At 42.0% G+C, this 22,266-nt stretch overlaps 1 long non-coding RNA gene across 1 annotated transcript; it reads left to right on the top strand.

The window, feature by feature from the left end:
- Window positions 1-5,961: 5,961 nt before the first annotated feature.
- On the top strand, window positions 5,962-21,946 carry LOC139455428 (uncharacterized). The gene is made up of 3 exons (XR_011652480.1): window positions 5,962-6,170; window positions 19,124-19,757; window positions 21,851-21,946. It is a non-coding gene; the product is annotated as an uncharacterized lncRNA (long non-coding RNA).
- The last annotated feature ends 320 nt before the right edge of the window (window positions 21,947-22,266 follow it).

Raw genomic sequence — 22,266 nt, 5'->3', positions numbered from 1 at the left:
ACTATTAATTATCGAAGAGGATAGCTGGTCATAACGTGAAAACAATACAATTGAACGATAAGGAATATTACTTACAGTAATGATAAAAAAGCAAAGTGCGCTTTATAAGAACTATCCCTCTTGCTAGCAATAAACATCATTGAGTTGATCAAGATTATGACACAGATTTGTTTTGTTTTCAAACAAAAAATGTTCATTTTTTAACATTATCCGGGGACCGGTAATTTATGATAGGGAAGTGTGTGTGTGTGTGTGTGTGTGTGTGTGTGTGTGTGTGTGTGTGTGTGTGTGTGTGTGTTTGTGTGTGTGTGGGGGCGGGGGGGGGGGGGGGGGGGGGGGGGGGCGTGTTCAGCAAGATATGATACAGTCCTAAGACCAATCTTAACCAACGCCTAAATTGTGCATCGCGATAATCTGTACATTTATATTGTTAATAATGGTGAATCACTGCCAACGCCAAATTGACGCTGGGGAGTCGTCATACATAATTATATGTATTAAGTGTCAGTGTGAAGAGAGCCTTTATTCTAAGGCCAATAGCTAGAGGGCAAAGCTATATCAGCACTAAGGCGATCGTAAGGCCCATACTTTAACATAGGCTTACGATCATCGTAGCGCTAAGATCGCTTTGAGGAACGGGGCCCAGGGCCGTGTGTCCCGAGTCCCGTGAGTCGATTGCCTCTCCGGTCGTGTCTCTTTGTACATGACTTTCACACATGGTAATTAAGTGAAATAACAGCAGTACGATACCATTGGTTATCGTAGGAATGTAAAATGTAACATTCTGATAGGACAAAATATGCAATTAACATTTAATTGGCATGAACATGAATTCATTGATTTTATGTAGAAGTTATACTTATTTAAGGCAGGTGGTATGTCGCTTTGGGCGTCATTCAGCAATCTTTACTGACAAATGACGGATACCGTCACAATGGACGGAGGGGTCAAGCAAGCTGTGACACTAAAGTCTGTAATAGTACTTTTAGTGTCTGATGTCAGTGCTAGACGATAAGGTCTCGCTTTGATGATTATAATGTTAGCTTTTATTTCTTTATGTGAGTCTGTGGGTCTACATTACACTTATATTTTTAACAAGAATTTGTTACGAAATAGGTACAGTAAACTACGGTTATAACGAACACGCTTATAACAAACTGACCGATATTAAGTTATTTTTTAGTCCAGGACATTTGTTGTATGTATGCTGTATATATGCTTATAACGAACTACGGTTATAACGAACTAAAATTAGTGATCCCTTTGAGTTCGTTGTAACCGTAGTTTACTGTAATATTACTCTGTGGTCTACTGACACTTGTCCAGTCCATTTGGATAAAGAGAAATGTTGTACTTGATTGGGATGTTGTTCCAACAAGCACAAGTAGCGTCATTGCTCCCTCTAGTAGACGTAAATAAGTTACTCTAATATATAAATATCATGAGCACTATCAAATAGTGATGGTACCAGGTGCTCGCGAAAAGTTGAGAGCACGTGCCCCAAAGGTGGCACCCGTCACAAATACATGTACTTTAAAAGGCAAGGCAATTGTTCACCTGAAAAAAACACGGGAACATAATTATTGTACAAGTCAAAAATAGGGAATTGCGTCGGACATCATTTGTGTCACTGATGCGTTAAATTTGGAAACTTCCTCCACGTGGCGCCAAAGTCGAGTGTGCAAATATTAACACATGGGTTAATATATTCCTGCCAATACAATAATATCATGTATTCAACAGAGGTATTTATCAACGAGATTGTTTACTGTGTGTATCACACATGTATTCGTAACCCCATCGAACAATGTTAGGTACATGCACGTCGCTATATAAGTGCAATAATCTTGGACGCGACGTTAAACCCCATTTCACCTCACCTCACCTTGGCACCTCTGTTGAACTATGGTTAGCTCCGCAACAGAACTATCGCTGCGAGGAGCTTAGGCGCCCCGGCTTAACAGACAAATCGGACCAGTACCAAAACTCACAAAGGGATATGGTCAAAACGGTAAAACTAAATTTATCTCGCGTGGCACAGACCGAAAAAACCAATATGTGTAAACGGACATTTTTATCAATAATGATTTTTATAGCATCATAAATTAAGAGAATGCTGAAGGGCTTATGTTAAGTCGTCTTTAAAAATAAAACATGTATTTTAACCAAATTTAACTTCATTGATCTGCGAGAGCAAAGTGTGAACATATATGGTCATTTTATTATATGAACAATGGTAACCAATACCAGCCCTGCATACTTATGTCAATTCAAAGGAGGACATTATAGCTTATGAAACCACTTCATCAATTCAATGGATGTTTTAGGGGCTAAAATATCATAATGGACAAGAGAGGATAACTCAGTGAGTATGTGAGTGGGTTGGGTTTGACGCCGCTTTGAACAGTGTGACAGTTATATCACGTCGTGTCAGCCTGATGTGGGAGGAAAGCCCAAAGTGATGCAGATAGCCCAAGTGGGCTTACATCATTTATGTAAGAGGCGAAGATAATCGGTAAGTCGTGGTCACTAGTGGCTTGTTCTCTTCGTAATTAATGGATATTATACTCGCCGACTTGGATGATGCAAGTTATCGTATCACAATTGCGTGGATTGATGCTCATGATGTAAGTCACTGGATTGTCTGGTCCACACTCGATTATTTACAGACCACAGTTATATGCTGAAATATTGCTGAGTGCACAACATACAAACAAAAACAAACAAACTGACATTTTTGAAAATCACATCATATCTCACACGACGCCAACAGCCAATGATTATTCATGGACTGAGATCAGATAAAAGCGAACGTAAATTTGGAGTGCTACGGGGTTCTGTTCTTGACCCAATACTGCTCACTACATACACCCAATATCCCACCAGTGCTGATCCAGCATTTTTAAAAGGGGGAGGTCCAAAATATTAAAATCCTCTCTCAGATAATTATACCGCCTACAGTATACTACATTTGGTTTTCAAAAGGCTGGACCTCTGGATCCTCAAATGTACCAGTTGGAAGAAGTGCAACATCTCATGATCTCAGTTTTCATCCCAATTCACTCTAGAATGATCTCATCCTAGACCCAAGTGACTCTAGAGTGATCTCATCCTAGACCCAATTCACTCTAGAATGATCTCATCCTAGACCCAATTCACTCTAGAGTGATCTCATCCTAGACCCAAGTCACTGAAGAGTGATCTCATCCTAGACCCAAGCCACTCTAGAGTGATCTCATCCTAGACCCAAGTCATTCTAGAGTGATCTCATCCTAGACCCAAGTCACTCTAGAGTGATCTCAGCCGAGACCAAAGTTACTCTAGAGTGATGTCAGCCCAGACCCAAGCCACTTTTGAGTGATCTCAACCTAGGCCCAAGTCACTCTAAAGTGATCTCAGTCGAGACCATAGTCACTCTAGAGTGATCTCAGCCTAAGCCCAAGTCACTCCAGACGAATCTCATCCTAGACCCAAGCCACTCAAGATTGGACCCGTGAAGATTCCGGGGTAGAATAGGTCTTCAGCAACCCATACTTGCCGTAAAAGGCGACTATGCTTGTCGTAAAAGGCGACTAACGGGATAGGGTGGTCAGGCTCGCTGACTTGGTTGAGGTGCGTGGATCGATGCTCATGCTGTCAATCACTGGATTGTCTGGTCCAGACCCGATTATTTTACAGACCGTCGTCATATAGCCGGAATATTGCTGAGTGTTGCGTTAAACGACAAACAAACAAACAAAATCACTCAAGATTGAGGTTGAGCCTCATACACCGGCCGGTCCTCAAAGAACTGCATTGTCTACCAGTAGGACAGAGAATCATGTTCAAGCCGCTGCTATATGTCAACAAATCACTCCATGGTCTCCGTTGGCACCAGCCCATACTACAACGTATGGAAAAAGAACCTTTAGGAGAGCTGACACTGCTCTATGTAATAAGACAAAATACCATGTGAATAAATTACATATATATTACTACATAAATCATTCTTATCGTTAATAAAAATAGAGGTGCTGTTTTCGTCCGACACATAGTAGCCGTTTTCGCCAAAAGTGGTGCCGTTTTCGCCAGAGAAATCGGTGACGTTTTGCTGAGATGCCGTTTTAACTTGCACCCATCTAAAAGAAATATTTGGTCAGCATAAGTGTGTGTGTGTGTGTGGTTTTACGCCGCTTTTAGCAATATTCCAGCAATATCACGGGGATACCAGAAATGGTCTTCACACATTGTACTCATGTCAGGAATCGAACCCGGGTCTTCGGCGTGACGAGCGAACGCTTTAACCACTAGGCTACCCGACCGCCCCAAAGACGTATATGAATATGTATATACGTCTTTTAGTTAACTGACAGCAGTATTGATTATATCATTAGAAAGTACGGTATATAAATAGAGGTTATCACGCGAGTGTGTTTGGGGATGGTAAATATCCTGCATAAGGAATAAACATTGTATTTAGCGAGCCTTGGCGAGCTAAATACATTGTGTTTATTCCTAACACAGGATATTTACCATCCCCAAACACACAAGCGTGATAACCTCTTTATCATATAATGTCATTCTTTAATTCCGTGCTTCAAAATCGCGTTCCCTCTCTCACAAGCATTACCGAAACATTGCGAGTTTTCCTGGAATGCGCGCATTAATATTTATTACGTCACAGGGTAAGTGATGTGTCAGTCGGACAGTGACAGTAGCCAATATAGTTCCAACTGAAATCTCTTTCTTATACATAGGCGAAGCAACATATACGCAAAACAACAATCGCTTTTAATTGCCTTTCGCGGCAATCCATCGGTCTGTCCGTTAGAGTAACTGCCCTTTGTCAAAGGGAAGCTACTCTAACCCTAGTCTTTGAGACGTCACGGCCACGGTCAGACGTTGTTGACAGTCGGTCTGTCCTGTCATAACGATAAGAAGTGTAGTCAGATGTTCACACAGCGACAAAACGAAACAAGGTAACAATTCCAACATATTTCCGCCAAATCCAACTATTTTAATTTGTTGAGGAGGTTTCAAGGCGCAGAGGTCTACAAGCTACAAGTCTACAAGCGAGGTCGTGCCCTCGCCAAATTGTTTCGAAATTTATATCTCCAAAGTTGCCAAAACTTATAAAATGCCTTAGCTACGTCACAGATTTCCAGTATATTAGACTGTTCTTTTGATAATGATAGCAATTATCCCTGTAGTTTATCCAGATTCCCGATGGTTAATTCTGACTCGATCGCCGAATGACAAGGGCGACGCCATGTTTGTTTATAAACAGTGAAAGTAGTCCCTACTGGACTTTTGATATTTGCCTCTCTATCCGCATATGACACCAACGGAAATCGTTTTTATCCGTTGGCTTTATCCTGCCGAGAAACCTACCCATTATATGATAAAACACTTTATCATCCCAAAATGGCTCCCACTGGAGATATCGCTTGGGTGAGATCGAGCAATATCTACAATGCTTTACAGACCATTGTGATGTCATTGGTTACCATGACGTCACAATCAAATGACATCACTAATGACTCTGCTACTGAAGGTGTTAGCTGTACTTTTTATACTTAAGACACTGCTTATTACTGTCTACAAACTGATTGGAAGAATGATGTTGGATAATAAATAAAATCTCAGCCGAGTGTCTTTTGATATCAAATATATCAACACTCGTTGATTAAAGTAGAAAAACTCCTCGGCAAATCTCGGAGTTTTGTCATTTTTATCAACTCGTGTTGATATAATGAATATCAAAAGACACTCGGGTTAGATTCTCTATATAGTTAAAAACATCTATAATTATTCACTCCTCCGCTTTAAAGACTGCTAATTTTGACAAGAAAATTGGTCCGTTTTCACCTATAATCCATATGTCCGTTTTGACTAAAATACCCCGGTCCGTTTTAACCTATTATCAACGGGTCCGTTTTGACCTACAGCACTTAGACGTCAGTCGCACTCCATCGACCAGTGTGACCACAAAGACGAAGAAGATGCATGCAGTGTTGTCGTTGGCCTTTGTTATGATTAATGAAATGAGGCTTTGTTGACTAAAATGTCGACTGGACATTTAAAAGCCTTTGGGGCCGTTCAGAGATCAAGTGCTATTTGTAACTGTGGAGGATTTTATAAGGACAGAAAACGCCTTGTGCTTTTCACAATATTCACTGAAACCAGCTGATGTGAGTATAAATAGTGTCTTTGGTTATGTTTGGGGCTAGTTCCATCAAGTGCGGGAGGGATAGCACCTCGGGGTATGATTAACCATGAAACTGTTGAACAGTTGGAGTGGTGTATCACCCGCTTGGTGGGACGGGACCATATGGTCCCTTACTTTTCGCATCTTCTTAGTGCCACGGGACCATATATGGTTAGTTAGTGTTAGTGTTGAGCTCGTGTAGGCCTTTAATACAGTCAACACGTGAAGATTCCGGGGTTGAATAGGTCTTCAGCAACCCATGCTTGCCGAAAAAAGGTGACTATGCTTGTCGTAAAAGGCGACTAACGGGATCGGGTGGTCAGGCTCGCTGACTTGGTTGATGCATGTCATCGATCCCAATTGCATGGATCGATGCTCATGATATTAATCACTGGATTGTCTGGTCCAGACTCGATTATTTACAGACCGCCGTCATATAGCTGGAATATTGCTAAGTGCAGCGTTAAACAACAACCAACCAACGCAAAGAGCAAAGACACTGTGTTGGGTGGCGTCAGGTGTGATCAGTGATGACGTGAGTGATTAGAACGCTTGTCTTGACCCTAGCAGTGACAATTCACAGGATGTAATTAGTGTTGGAATGACATTGTTTATATACTTCTAACAAGTGCTGCTCAATAAACAGTGATGTGGAATACATAGTTGTTTGTTATCAGCGTATGTCTAAGTTGGTATAAATTTCTGCTATCCAAAATGTCTTATTGTTGATATAAATGCGATATTTATTAATGCAAGCAAAGACCACTCGCATTTTTCGTATTTAATTCATTCTCGCGTTAATTTTAAGATTTTACAGTATATATGTTGTTGTTTGTTTGTTGATTACTACCACATTTAGCAATATTTGAGCTCTATGACGGTGGTTTGTAAATAATCGAGTCTGGACCAGACAATCCAGTGATTAGCATGAGCATCGCAATTGGGATATGATGACATGTATCACACGCGAAAATCAACCAAGTCAGCAAGTCTGACCGCCCGATCCTGTAGCTGCCTCTAAGACAAGCATGGGTTGTTGAAGACCTATTCTAATCCTGATTTTCAGGTGTGATTTACATATTCATTTGTCCAGTGTTTCAGCAACAGGGGTCACTCTAGGAATCTTCTGACATGGGCCCTTTATGTGAAAATTTAAATATTCCAGAGGTACACACATACACACAATGTTAAAATGCCCTATTGTATTTGACAATATAATTTTTAAAATTTAGGGGCTAAAACTAAAAGCACAAGGACCCACCCTAGAATAATCCCTGCAGTAATATCACTATCAGAATTTTAATCCTGCTTCATGGGCCTGTGTTCAAGATATATGATAAAAGCGATTCAAGGATAATAATCTTTTTTATCATGTTATGTCATTCTCAAAATAATCGAAGATTAAAATATTCCAAGCTGGGGCTGGGACGAGTGACTCGGGTACTCAGGTTGGGTGGTACCCACACGACTACCTGGACCCGTGGTAAGTCACGTGATATACTGTTTAATGACATCAACAATAAAATTCTATGGTTACGCTACAAGTATAGCTAATGGCAACATTTCTTTTGGAATATGCAAGTATTCGATCCGACTTTTATATGTTCGAGTAAGGATAAGGCGGCTATCAACTTTATTGTTTGCATGATCAGATCGTTTTATACATGTATCTAAATGTTTTTTGCCAGGACTGCGGTAAAACAATTCCCATTCCGACATTGTGTACCAAACTCTTGAGACCTATAGCAGGTGTCCGGGTAGGGCCGGGTAATGGGGTGTCGGGTACCTGGGTAGTAAATTTTGACTTGTCCCAACCCTATTCTATGCTATTCACTAAAGTCACCTTGGAAACTGTCTATGAATACAAAGACTGAGTGATCCGCCTCATGATCATGATGATAGTGTGCCAAATTATTTGCAGCCATATTTGTTAACATTAGCACTGGGGCAGTCGGGTAGCCTAGTGGTTAAAGCATTCGCTTGTCATGACGAAGACCCAGGTTCGATTCCCGACATGGGTACAATGTGTGAAGCCCATTTCTGATGTCCCCCGCCTAGATATTGCTGGAATAGTGCTGAAAGCGGCGTAAAACCATACTCACTCACTCACTAACATAAGCCTCACACATTGCAAGACAGCTAAGCCTATCTAATCATTACTGGTACATTATAGAATAGTTTTTGAGCAAGTATAGGAATCACATCAATATACAGAGCTTACTAGAAGTAGTTACTGCTAGGTAACCTCATTTGTATATTTACCAGATGGCGATATAAGTTTTTGGGATTGTTTATCACAGTGTTTGAAACTATTTTAAACCCAACAAGACAGTCGGGCAGGTGATCCATAAGTGTTGCCTGCCCATCTTCAAAGTTACCTGCCCTCATTCAGACATTATAAATATTGAAAAATCACAAAAAACTAAGAGACAAATCAGGTTTTGATTCGGTTGAAATTATGCAAACAATTACTTGAGATTGGATCTTAGAATCTACAAGGAGTTATAACAAAACTGAATGCATATGTTGTCGTAAAATTATCTCTGCCTGACAGTCGGGAAGGTGGAAGAAAAAATTCATGCAGCCCAGCAGAAAAGTTACCAGTCACAGGCAGGCAGGCAGTTATTTCGGACACTTGTTTATCATGTCAATGACCCCATCCATTATGATAAATAATAATATGTAGTTTGAGCAAAACTTAGTCTTTGTCTATCTAGCTAAAGGATTATCCTTAGATTAATATATAAAGGGCTGTATGATAAGATATGCATTTGCAGACAAACAATATAGGCTGATTTGAGTCAAACTAAATTGGTGGGACTGCCAGTTAACTTGAGCCTAGTCTCCCTTTAACAAAGGATAGATATGGAAGCTCTGAGGCACCACCTCTCACCACGCTCACTGTGAAGAGTCATGTAGGCCTTTAACCAGAGTATTTCGGAATATGATTTAAGCACAAATGTGACCGAAATTCTATGAATTTTTTGGTTAAGATATGAAAAAACAAAGGGTAACTGTATTTTGATGAGGTGAATACTTGTGAGATTAAAACTAATGATTAATCATTTAAGGATTGACTGTGTATTTTTTTCGGTTCATTGAGGTATGAATCGAAAAACCGATATGCAAACTGTAATTGCCTGACAATGGTGCTTAGTGTTGGACTCCAGATGGCACCGTTAGTTTCTTCTGGCGCCTACCAGTCCAGGATCGTATTGATTTTCTTTGTATTTACAATTGACCAATGAATATGGGAGCTTTGTCATGAAGGAAGATTTTGGTAACCATGGTAACGTTAATTGATTCTAGAAATTTGGGGCGGGGAAATAAGTTATTTGTCAGAATGATATGGGCCTGCAAGGATTTGGACACTCTGCTGACCAGGAAGGTTCTCTCCTTGTTTTGGGTGTTGGGATCAGGGGAAGTTGATAAGAAGTACTACCAGACTTTTCAACCCATCATCTAGATATGCATGTTTCATTGAAATGTCAGGCAACAGAAACACATTTGAGGACCTAGTGGGTGTAAGTCAACTAATGGGCTTGATCAACAAAATCTGACTTAGTATTTGAACAATCTACGTCATCCCCGTAACCAAGTTTAAGTATGGTGGAGATATGGGGTATACCGTATTTGACGTAATAAGCGCCCCACTCTAATAAGCGCCCACGGCAATATTTGCTAATATATTGGCTTGTGAACTATCCCAATTAGCACCCCTTCAGATCGATCAATGTACACAAGACTTATTTATTCATGTATAATACACCCTCGTGTGTTATATACACCTTTAATTATGGGCAATTAAATTCTGGAAAAATATATGTGTTGTATATAAACACTTCAGGCTGTCAGCATAAACCACAAAATTTATCTTTCAACTCTGTTTTTTTTCACCAAAATAATATTCTAACAACAATATTCTAACCCCCTATTTCTAATTTTGAGAGCGCCCTGGGCGCTTATTACGTTGAATACGGTATATAATATTCCTGATGAATGTTTATGAATAACTGGAATCAGTAGGGGATACTCTATGATTGTCAGGAACTTCTTCGTATTCATGTATGATTTAGGGATGGTTCTTTGGATTCATCATTTTAACTATCTACATGGGTATTCTGTCAAGAAGGCTGGAACTTGTGGCTAATCATCTTGAGAAAATATCATTGCAAGTTTTAAGCAATTGCTTGGCAGAGAATCTGGAATGCTTTTGAGATGGCTTCGACCAAAAAGGGAACATGGTAATTGCTGAGTGAGTTTGATTTTACGCCGCTTTTTATCAATATTCCAGAAATATCACGGCGGGGGACACCAGAAATGGGCTTCACACATTGTACCCATGTCTGGAATCGAACCCGGGTCTTCGGCGTGATGAGCGAATTTTTAACCACTAGGCTACCCGACTGACCAGAGAGGTTCGCTCTCTGTATTTTTGGAGTTGGACTACTAAACCATAGAAGTTAAAAGCTGATATGAACTATTACTTGGCTCTTCAGGGGGAACGGGTGGCCCAGTCGTCTAAGGCATCGTGATTGGCTGTGCAGAGTTAGGTCCCTTGGGCACGCCAGAAACTGATGATTGTGGGTTCGGATCCTGGTTCGCCCCGATTATGTTTCTAGGTTTGTCAGCACCATACCCATGCTTGTGGGTTTCATCGAATTGGTAAACGTCTGAGACCTGCATCACTTGGGGCTTTCCTCCCATATTAAGCTGACATGCCAAGATATAACTGAAATAATGTTACAATTGGCGTTAAACCCCAACTCACTCACTTGGCTCTTCAGTGTATTATAACCAGGGTATTTTAGAAAAAGGGTTTTTAATGTTTACTTAAAATGTAGTTTACTAAATCAAGCCTTCGGTTACAATATTGATGGATATGAGCATGATGAGCATGATGATTGAAGTGACTGTACAGGGTGAGGGCATTACCCCCAGGGCAGATGATTATTGATTTTGCTTCTCTTTGTGAAAGAGATAACTTTTCATTAGTACAATGTAAATAGTAGAATCGGGTCTTGCAATATCAGTGTCAGAAGGGAAATGAATGGACTGAACAAAATATTTCTGGGTACTACTGCTTAATTGGAATGTCTGACTAACATGATTAAGTATCTTTTTGGTGCCTTCCAGTCTATTCGGTTGACCAATAACTTAATTGCGTGGGTTAATTAGGAAGAGCTTGATAGAAAAACTGACTGGAATGGAAATTGGGGTTCATAAGGAGGTGAGCGATGGGACTCATTTCACATGATGTCCAAACATAATTTCGGTGGGAGGAGCTAAAATTATCATCGGTAGTATTTTGTTAGTTGTCCAGGAGTGGTGCAGGGATTCGGAAAGTCACGGCTGAACAGAGTGGTTTTGCTCTGTAGATTGGAATTCCGGGTCAGAAAAGACGGAGAGCTATCAGGCTTCAACGCATCATGTACTTAAGTAATACAGGCAACAGGAACTTATCTGAGGACCTTGTGTGTATATTAACAACTACCATCACCAATAAATGGACTTGAGCAAATCAGCTGACTTGTGATTTTGAGAGCTACATCATCCCCAGAACCAAGGAGTGGTTGATAAGTACAAGTGACCAAAGGTAGAAAGGTAAAGTACCCGACACCTAAGGTTACAGTATAATTTAGATATGTGTTCTGGCAGCTCCCAGTCCAATATCGTATTGATTCTTTGTATTTACAATTGACCAATGATTATGGGAGCTTTGTCAGGAAGGAAGATTGTGGTAACCATGGTAACGCGACTTGGTTGATGCATGTCATCGTATCCCAATTGTGAAGATCAATGCTCATGATGTTAATCACTGGATTGTCTGGTCCAGACTCAATTAATTACAGACCGCCATCATATAACTGGAATATTGCTGAGTGCGGCATTAAACAAAACAAACAAACAAATGTGAATAGTTCAGTCAGGCAACAGAAATACATCTGAGGACCTATTGTATGTGGAGCTCATCCCTTATCCTACAATAAATGGAATTGAACAACCACCCTGACTTCAGATTTGAACGAGCTACCCTGGACCAAGGTGTAGAGTGAGTGAGTTGGGTTTAGCGCCGCTCTTAACAGTATTCCAGTTATATTGCGGCCTGTCAGCTTAATGTGGGAGGAAAGCCCCAAGTGATGCAGGTCTCAGACGTTTACCACTTCGGTAAACCCACGAGCACGGGTATGGTGCTGACAAACCTAGAAACATAATTGGGGCAAACCGGGATTCGAACCCACAATCATAGGTTTCTGGTGTGCCCAAGGGACGCAACTCTGCACAGCGAATCACGGCTCCTTAGGCGACTGGGCCACCCGTGTCCCTGAACCAAGATGTAAGAATCAGTTGCCGTGATGGAAGGGTAACACAACATGGTAACATAACACTGGCCTGATTCCTGTTAGTCCAATGTATAGGTTACAAGTATATCACGGCGGAGGACACCAGAAATTGGCTTCACACATTATACCCATGTCGGAAATCGGACCCGGTCTTCAGCGTGACGAACTGTCCAACCGTTGACATTTTATGTTTAATAATATCATCAAATATGTAATATTGATTTGTTTTGTGTCTACAGGGATGTAAATTGTGTATGTCTGTATATATGTATATATGACTAATAATGTTTCATCTTACAAATTGCATCTGTCCCGTAATGGAATGTTTTTGCAATAAATATTATCTTATCTATCTTATCTTATCTCTGTTCTGCAGATTAAAAAGATACTGGTCCACTTATAGCTGAACCATTTGGATTTTCATTCATTGGGTGTAACACAATTGCCCTTTAAATGCTTTTCAAAGCAGGAAACACATATTACAAAGTATAACTCTTTTATCGTAAAACGTTTATCAAGTCAATTTTGTACGAAAATATCAAAGGTACCACAGTAGACATTGATGAATAAGATAAACAAATGTTTTTAATTAACGAATCAAATAGGCTACTGTTGAAGCTCGTGGTCTTCTGGTGATATTTATGTAAAGGCGAGAAGTTCAGTTAAAACACACTATCAATTCGACGTAATAAGCGCCCAGAGCGCTCTCAAAATTAGAAATAGTGGGCTCTTATAAGAATATTATTTTGGTGAAAAAAACAGAGTTAAAGGATAAATTTGGTGGTTTATGCTGACAGCCTGAAATGTTTATATATACAGATATATTTTTCCAGAATTTAATTGCCCATAATTAAGGGTGCATATAACACAAGAGTGCGTATTATACGCGAATAAATAAGTTTTGTGTACATTGATCAAATGGAAGGGGTACTAATTGGGATTGTTCTCTAGCCAATATGTTAGCAAATATCGCCGTGGGCGCTTATTAGAGCGGGGCGCTTATTACGTTGAATATTGTATATAGGAATATTTTTATTTTGGTTTTCCTTACATGTAAATACCATGATGCTTCTAAATTACTAGTCTTTCTCACAGAACCTGAACCTTATTTTTCTTCTGCCTAGCTCTTACTGTAACGATATAGCCCTAAAAATGAAGCAAGTCTACAATTTTTCAAAGCTGAATCTCTCATCTCAGTTTGGATCTTTTTCAATGAATTGTAGTTATTGATTTCTATCAAAATTATATTGGTTTCTTTTTTTTCTTTTTTTGGACTAAGGGTTTCTTGTTCTAATGTAACCTTAGGTTCCGGGTACTTTACCCTTCTACCTTTGGTCACTTGTACTTATCAACCACTCCTTGGTTCTAGGGATGATGTAGCTATCTCTCAAAATCACAAGTCAGATGGTTTGCTCCAGTCCTTTTTTTTTTATGATAGAATTAATCATAAATAAACACACATGGTCCTCAGATAAGTTCTTATTGTTGCCTGAATTACCTCAGTACAACACATACCTAGATGATGCGTTGAAGAGCCTGATGTTTTTTCTGATGAACGTTGAACTCTACTTCTTTTCTGAATCGGGATCCCAAAACCACAGTGAATCTTTCTGTTCAGCTGTATGCTCCCGACTCCCCGCACCACTCTCGGACAACTAACAAAATACTATCGATGATAATTTTAGCTCCTCCCTCCAAAATCACATTTGACATCATGATAAATGAGTCATAATGGTCATTCCCCAATTTCCATAGTAATTAGCTTTACCATAAAGCCTTTCTTCACTAACCACTTTGATTACCTCTTTAGGGTCATTGGTCAACTTGGACATACTCATATAACCAAATCAAATACCCTCAACTACCTCTGCCAGACTGGAAGGCACCGGAGAGATACCCAATCCTGTTATTTAGACATTCCAATCAAGCAGTAGTATTCAGAAATACTTGATCACCACTAATCTAACAATCCTGTTCCATCCATCTGTCTCTCTTCTGACATCTTTATTGCAGGACCGTATTCTACTAATTTCCTCAGACCAACAAAAAGTTATCTCTATCACTCAAGAGAAGCAAAATCCAGAATCATTTGCCCTGGGGGTTATGCCCTCACCCTGTACAGTCACTTCTCTCATATGCATCCATATTTCTACCCAAAAGCTTAATTTACTAAACTACATTTTAAGTAAATATTAAAAAACCCTTTTTCCAAAATACCCTGGTTATACTAACATACCTCAGTGTGCGCCTACCTCATAACTGCCATCATTAATGAATTGCCTAAATGGGCTGAAGCCCGATATGTATATAGATCGTTACCATACTGAACATAATTCAAGGGATAACTGTTTTTAATGAATAGACACTGGCCCACACCATCAGTGCCATACTGTAAACAACTCAGACCAGCTCCCCCTGCCTGTTTGACTGGGGCAAGTGCACAGCTGATAAGATCATGGTTCAAGAGTATCAGGTTCAGTGAGAAAATGGGGGGTGGGGGATTGCTGCTGGCCGGGAGAGGTTAGGCTTGTGCCACAAAGTGTGCTGTGAGTAACCCTGGCATTGGAGTGTAGTATACCACCTCCCTTCTTACACGTGTATGGTCGCCCGTTCTGTATGGAGTTTGTTGTTTTTGTTTGTTGGTTGTTGTTTTTGGGAGGGACTTTCTGCTCTATTTGTAAAATTTCCCTGTTGGGTGAAACGGCCACCACTGGCATTGTGGTTTTCCCTGTATTATGACTGTTATTCTGAGGACAGTAAGCGTTGGCTGTGTATGTGTGTCTCTAGAGATCAAGGTAGGTGTGTGTGTCTTGTGGTGTATGGGCACGAAGGTACTGGCTCAAATTAACAACATTTACTGGTTGGAGTGAAGATTGTCGCGAATTAGTGGGCTAGTCCACCTGTTCACTCAGTAAGGGGGGCACAGGTGGCCCAGTCATCTAAGGCGCCGCGATTCGCTGTGCAGTGTTGCGTCCCTTGGGTACGCCAGAAACCTATGATTGTGGGTTCGAATCCCGGTTTGCCCCAATTATGTTTCTAGGTTTGTCAGCACCATACCCGTGCTCGTGGCACTATTTAGCGCAATGATTGAGTTCAGGGAATTTCATTGGGAAGTCTTTTCTTCAAGATTTGCTAGGAGCAATTATCTCTCAATTACCTCGCTAAGCCTGCGAGGCTGGTGATGCTCCCATTCACCAAGGCTGGTGATGCTCCCATTCACTGAGGGCCTGAAATGTGTACTGGCACCATGAGACTGGTATGCTACTGGTGTGCTTATCATTGGTGCTGGGCTCACTAGGTCAGATGGAACGACCTTACTACTTGTGAGGGGAAATGATAATAAAGCCAACTCACGCCTACACTGTTGAACGACAGCGGTACCGTTATTGTTTGAGTCTGGTGTTGATTATATTCAACATGTTCAAGGATCTCATTCTTTTACAATACAATGCATCAAACCTAATGCATCCTAACCAGGCCCGGTCCAATGAAACTTGGCACCACACAAAATGTTAAAATGTCACGATTGTTAGTTCTGTCCATCACTTCCTGGCATGTCACTCCACCATTGGGTCCAGGTGTATACGTCTCTCCCAACGCCCCTTCATAGCAAGCCCGGAGTGGTCAGTGGATGTGCAAACGTCTGCACCGTTCCTCCCAACGACTGTAATCTCCCTCACAGTGGACGTTCTCGTGCAACCGCTGCACAGCCAACTCTCACCAGTTTGCTCTGACTTGGCCTGGCGTATTCTCCGTGTTGGCACTGACCATGTTCCACTTAGGAGGGATTCTGTGCAACCGCTGCACACCGCCACTTCTCTTGTGCAACCGCTGCACACCACCACTTCGCTTGTGCAACCGCTGCACAACGTCACTTCACTTGTGCAACCTCTGCACAACGTCACTTCACTTGTGCAACTGCTGCACAACGTCACTTCACTTGTGCAACCGCTGCACACCGCCACTTCGCTTGTGCAACCGCTGCACACCACCACTTCGCTTGTGCAACTGCTGCACAACGTCACTTCACTTGTGCAACCGCTGCACACCGCCACTTCGCTTGTGCAACCGCTGCACACCACCACTTCGCTTGTGCAACCGCTGCACAACATCACTTCACTTGTGCAACCTCTGCACAACGTCACTTCACTTGTGCAACCGCTGCACACTGTCACCTGAGAATGCCTTTTGGCAGTCGTCAGGGAAGATCGTACCCCGCATCAGTCCACCACGTGTCCTAGGTAATTTTAGCTCCTTAATGACCGGCGGTAATTGTTGTTAATTACCAGGGTATAGCCAGTCGCGTACCTTTTCTTCTGAACTACGGTAATCCCCTCGTTCTTGGTGCTGTCAGTCAGGGATGCGCGAGAGGTACAATGTCAGTACCTGAGGGCCTTGGACCTTTTACCGTAGTTCCTCCAACAAGCACAAAGCGTGATCTTCGTTTAACAGCTTTTATTCCCACTTTGTGTTGCCGGTCAACCCACTCTATTTGTCACTTAAATACGAGACTTCGGCCGCAAAGCTTCAGTCTCAGTCGAAATGCTGGTGCTTAAGTTTGGTTTCTGGTTCGAAAGATCTTGACAACAAGCCGAGAACGGAGCACCGGTCCAGATGTCGTCTCCCCAGCCACTCTCCCGATCTGGAGGCTTTTTGGCCAAGAGCGGAGTACCAGTCCAGATGTAGTCTCCCCAGCTGCTCTCTAGCCATCCTCTAGCCATTTTCTAGCCGTTGTCTCGATTTGGGGCTTTTGCCCCTTTTTAAACCGGTACCTATGTCACATCTCGACTCATTTTTCCATCTATCATTGGTCAACCACCTTTCCCCCCTACACTAGATCATTCTTACCCACTCTTATCTAATAACCAGCACCTTATTCGGACTTGTTATGATGTAGCTTCTCACCCTTTTGGAATTCGAAATATTTTCCCCCCCAATACCATATATGTCTCAGGTCCCTAACGTTTCCGTCCCTCTCACCTCCGTTCCACTTTTATCTACTTCCCATCTGGTTAATCGTTTTTCATTAATGTATAACCCTCGACCTACTACCCTCACCCCTGGTTATTCGTGGCCAAGTATGTTCCCCGTAGTCTTCAACTATCAGAGTTGCCCGTCTCCTATATATATATATATCAATGTGCTCTGTTCATATCTTACTGGTTTCAACTCCTCTTCTTGACCTTTATATACAATCACATAGGTGTCTTAATGAATTGTTAATTACTTTAATTAGTTGTTAATTACTGTACTTTCTATGCCTATAATACAAGTACTACACCAGCACAAAGCACAACGATCTCCCTTAATTTCGAACACTGGTTGCATGTCCCATTCATAAATGCCACTTTGGAATTTCAGTGGTTTGATCCACTGGCCGATCACTGTTTGATTCCAAATATTACAGCATTAGAAATTGGCACTTGTCCTGTAGACCTTGGTATCTAGAAGAAATTTGCCATTTTTAAGGGTTTTGCTATATGCTATCATGATAAGGACTTGCATCTTCCTGAGGCAAGTGAGTTAACTGACTATAAAAGTCCAGTTTCCACCCTTGCCGAACAAGGCTGGTATTGTGGAGTTACATTTTGGCTGGACTAACGAATCTTTGAATAGTCCAATCAAAATTGTGCACCGAAATCCAAATCCGGTTCGTAAACTGTCAAGCAGATTTCGATCGATTGCAGGATTTGCAAAGCATGTGCACATGGTGCACTGCCAGCTTGCGTGTCAGCAGATATTTTCCTAATCTTTTGATGTTTTTAATCAAAGTGCCTATGTGATTTGATGCATTTCGCGATGTAAGACCTGTTTTATCACAATAAAGATCTTGATTATCAATCAGATCATCCTGACTTGGGCGCCACCATTTTGTGTGAAGCAAACGCAAGTGATACGAGAGGTGGAATCTAATTGGTCCATAGGAGAAGCTTAGAAGGGACATAACTGGTAATAGCCACTTGTGGCGCTACGATCAAGCCCAGTAATTCCAAGGGTTCAGCAAGGGTTTAAACTGGACTTTTAAAGTCAGTTAACTCTCTTGCCTGGGGAAGATGGACAGAAAATGTTTTAGTTTCTACCGTTGCATTAAAGATGGTACTTGGTCACCTGCCTGGCGCTCGGCATTAAGGGGCTAAAACAAGGAATGGTCAACTCAGAGTCATTTTTGTCAGTCTGAGTGGGGTATCCATGTTAAACTGCAGCATGGTATCTCAGTGGGCTTGCGCAATAAAATCAACAAGTCCAGACAGGTACACAGTTGGATAAAGATCGCTATTCATGTGAAATCATGCTTGTCGTAAAAGGCGACTAACGGGATCGGGTGGTCAGGCTCGCTGACGTGGTTGATGCATGTCATCGATCCCAATTGCGTGGATTGATGCTCATGATATTAATCACTGGATTGTCTGGTCCAGACTCGATTATTTACAGACCGCCGTCATATAGCTGGAATATTGCTGAGTGCTGCGTTTAACAACAAACCAACCAATCAACCAACCATGTGAAATAATCTTACATGCAACGTAAAATTCCATTTCACCTGTAAATGTTGATCAACATCTTAAACATATGTTACCTTGTTATGTTTCAGACTGCTTGGACAGACAGTGTGTAGCATTATGCCAGGTCGAGGTAGAAGATTGCTACTGCCTGGTCAGGGTATGCCACAGGATATGCCGCTGGGTGTACCACCAGGTTGGCCACTGGGTATACCACAGGATATTCAACAGGGTATACCACAGGATATTCAACAGGGTATGCCACAGGATATTCAACAGGGTATGCCACAGAATATTCAACCGGGTAGGCCACAGGGTATGCCACGAGGTATGCCACCCGGTGGGCCACAGAATATTCAACAGGGTATGCCACGAGGCGTACCACCAGCTAGGCCACAAGGTATACCACCCGGTGGGCCACTGGGTATGCCACAGAATATTCAACAGGGTATGCCACGAGGCGTACCACCAGCTAGGCCACAAGGTATACCGCCTGGTAGGCCACAGGGTATGCCACAGAATATTCAACAGGGTATGCCACAGAATATTCAACAGGGTATGCCACAGAATATTCAACAGGGTATGCCACCGGGTAGGCCACCGGCACTTCAGGGTATGAGACCGCTGGGCTTTGGAAGAGGTCGTGCTGGCCGTGGTGTACGAGTGCTGGATAACTTGCCGGCAAGAAGACCTGGGCAGCGAGCTCGCGCTCGACCACCACGCCAGGTAAATGACAGTTTTCAGTTAACAATTGAACCAGGACCTGAAACAACCTGTTTTGTTGTGCTATGAATGCATGTGTGCTTATATGCATGCACAGGTGCACAACAAGGTCATCAGTAGGTCAAACTATGTCTATGCATGCACAGGTGCACAACAAGGTCATCACTAGGTCAAACTATGTCTATGCATGCACAGGCGCACAACAAGGTCATCACTAGGTCAAACTATGTCTATGCATGCACAGGGGCACAACAAGGTCATCACTAGGTCAAACTACATGTATGCATGCACAGGGGCACATCAAGGTCACCATTAGGTCAAACCAAGTGCATGCATGCACAGCCGCACAACAAGGTCATCAATAGGTCAAACTATGTCTATGAATGCACAGGGGCACAACAAGTTCATCACTAGGTCAAACTGTGTATGCATGGACAGGGGCACATCAAGGTCATCACTTGGTCAGACTACGTGTATGCATGCACAGGGGCACAACAAGGTTATCACTATAGGCACAAGGTCACAATTTGTGATGCCTTCACATTCGAAACATAGTAGTGACAAAAATTAGAGCTAGTCAGTAGTCTGCTAGCCAAACAAATTTTCAATTTTTAAAGTTCCAGACAATTAAGTACAAAAGTAATGGGCAATCCTGAGGACCTATGCTAAACGATTAGATACCTTTATGTAATACATTGATGTTGTCAGGTGTTTTTCATTGATTTTCCATTGTCTATCTGTCATCTCAACAAATCCTCTTAATGATTACTGCTACAGATTAGTTTTAGCCACCATTCCTCTCAAGACCTAACCCTCTTCACAACTGCTGAACATCTCAATACCACATCTTTAGCAACACAAAAAAGTGGTACTTGTTATCTTCTTTTTGATCTCATCCAATCCACTGGCATTTAACCCCTGAAGACCAGGGGTAGAATTGGTCTACAGCATCTTCAGCAACCCACGCTTGCCATAAAAGGTGATTATGCGATTGGTCAGACTCACTGACTTGGTTGATGCATGTCATCCTATCCCAATTGCATAGAACCATGCTCATGATATCAATCACTTGATTGTCTGGGCAAGACTCGATTATTTATCGGCCATCATGTGGCTGGAATATTAATGAGTGCGGCATTAAACAACAAAGAAATAAAGACATAGGCATGACAGGTTTCTGAACTGAAGAACATCATGCAGGGAAATGTCCTGAAATACTTGCAACAGTGTTTTATACGAGTCCTAACTTCAGATTGAGTAATTGGAATATTTTTGTTTAAGATACTGACTGCTAGCCTGCTAGTTTTAAATAAAACAAACAATCGTAAATAATTTTCATAAAATGGAAACCTGGAATTTCCACTGTCTCGTGATAGATCGCTATCGTAATGCATTACTGGCATTACTTCACACCAGCCAATCAGCTGTGAGTATTTCTGTCTGGTACTTACATTCGTCACCACTCGCCCCTTTCCATAACCTGCAAGAAGACTCGTCCCCCTATCGATGAATGTCGTGCGAAAATACGACAAACCAATCAGAATGCGCGAATGATTTCAAGTTCTTCGTCAAAGAATCCCTCAGAAATATTTTTTGATTTTACATATGTCTTGTATCTAAAAATATACCCAAAACGCAGTTAAATGTGTTCAGTCATACAGTATGGATCCGCATGTCCAGATGTGCTTAAAATTGCATCTGAAATATATATAACATAGGGGAAATATATGTGAACCATTATGCAACGAGTTGACAATTGTTCTAGGTATGCCCGTTTGCGCTAAAAGTGGCCATGAGAGGGGCACGAGTCGCTATTTGGCTTGTCCCGGAATAACACGAGTTGGTCACGAATGTGGTACTTGCTGCTGACACGGTGTATTTGACAGCAAACAAGCATGATTGGCCGGGGTTGTCAAAAAACAGAGGGGTCTCGATTAGTTATAAATCACGGCTTCCAAATTTAGAAAACGACTCCCTGGTCCCCCCAAATATGTGTTAAGTCATCATGACTCCCATTTTTAGCAAACCCTGATCATGTCATACAATAGAGAGATTTGCACAACCCTGTAATCACGGTAATACTTGATTTATTTCAGGTGCACAATGTTCCTCCTGTTCAGGAGATGGCAGCTGTGGAATTAGGACCCGAGGGAGGGGAGGATGTTGTTTATATGCGTGAAGAGCCAAATGGGGCAGGGGTGGAGCCAAGTGGGGCAAGTGTGGAGCCAAGTGGGGCGGGGGGTGGAGCCAAGTGGGGCGGGGGTGGAGCCAAATGGGGCACCATTACAAGGTGGGGCTTGGGCACTGCCTCTTGGTGGATGTCAGGAAGGGGCCCAGTCTCAAGGAGGACCTAGGGTGGGCATCTGTGAAGGTCCTCTTCAACCCCTGGCAGTTGGAGGAGAAGATGGCCCAGGTCCACCCTCCGGGACGGGACAGGATGGCGCTGGTCAGGGTGGAGGAGAGGGCGGGGCTGAGGGCGGGGCTGTGGGTGGGGCTGTGGGTGGACAGAGAG

The sequence above is a fragment of the Haliotis cracherodii genome, unplaced genomic scaffold (assembly GCF_022045235.1).
Source record: "Haliotis cracherodii isolate W230 unplaced genomic scaffold, xgHalCrac1.p SCAF_11, whole genome shotgun sequence".
In the NCBI taxonomy this organism is placed as follows: domain Eukaryota; kingdom Metazoa; phylum Mollusca; class Gastropoda; order Lepetellida; family Haliotidae; genus Haliotis; species Haliotis cracherodii.
The sequence above is the reverse complement of the archived record's forward strand: the minus strand, read 5'-3'. Positions and strand labels throughout refer to the sequence as shown.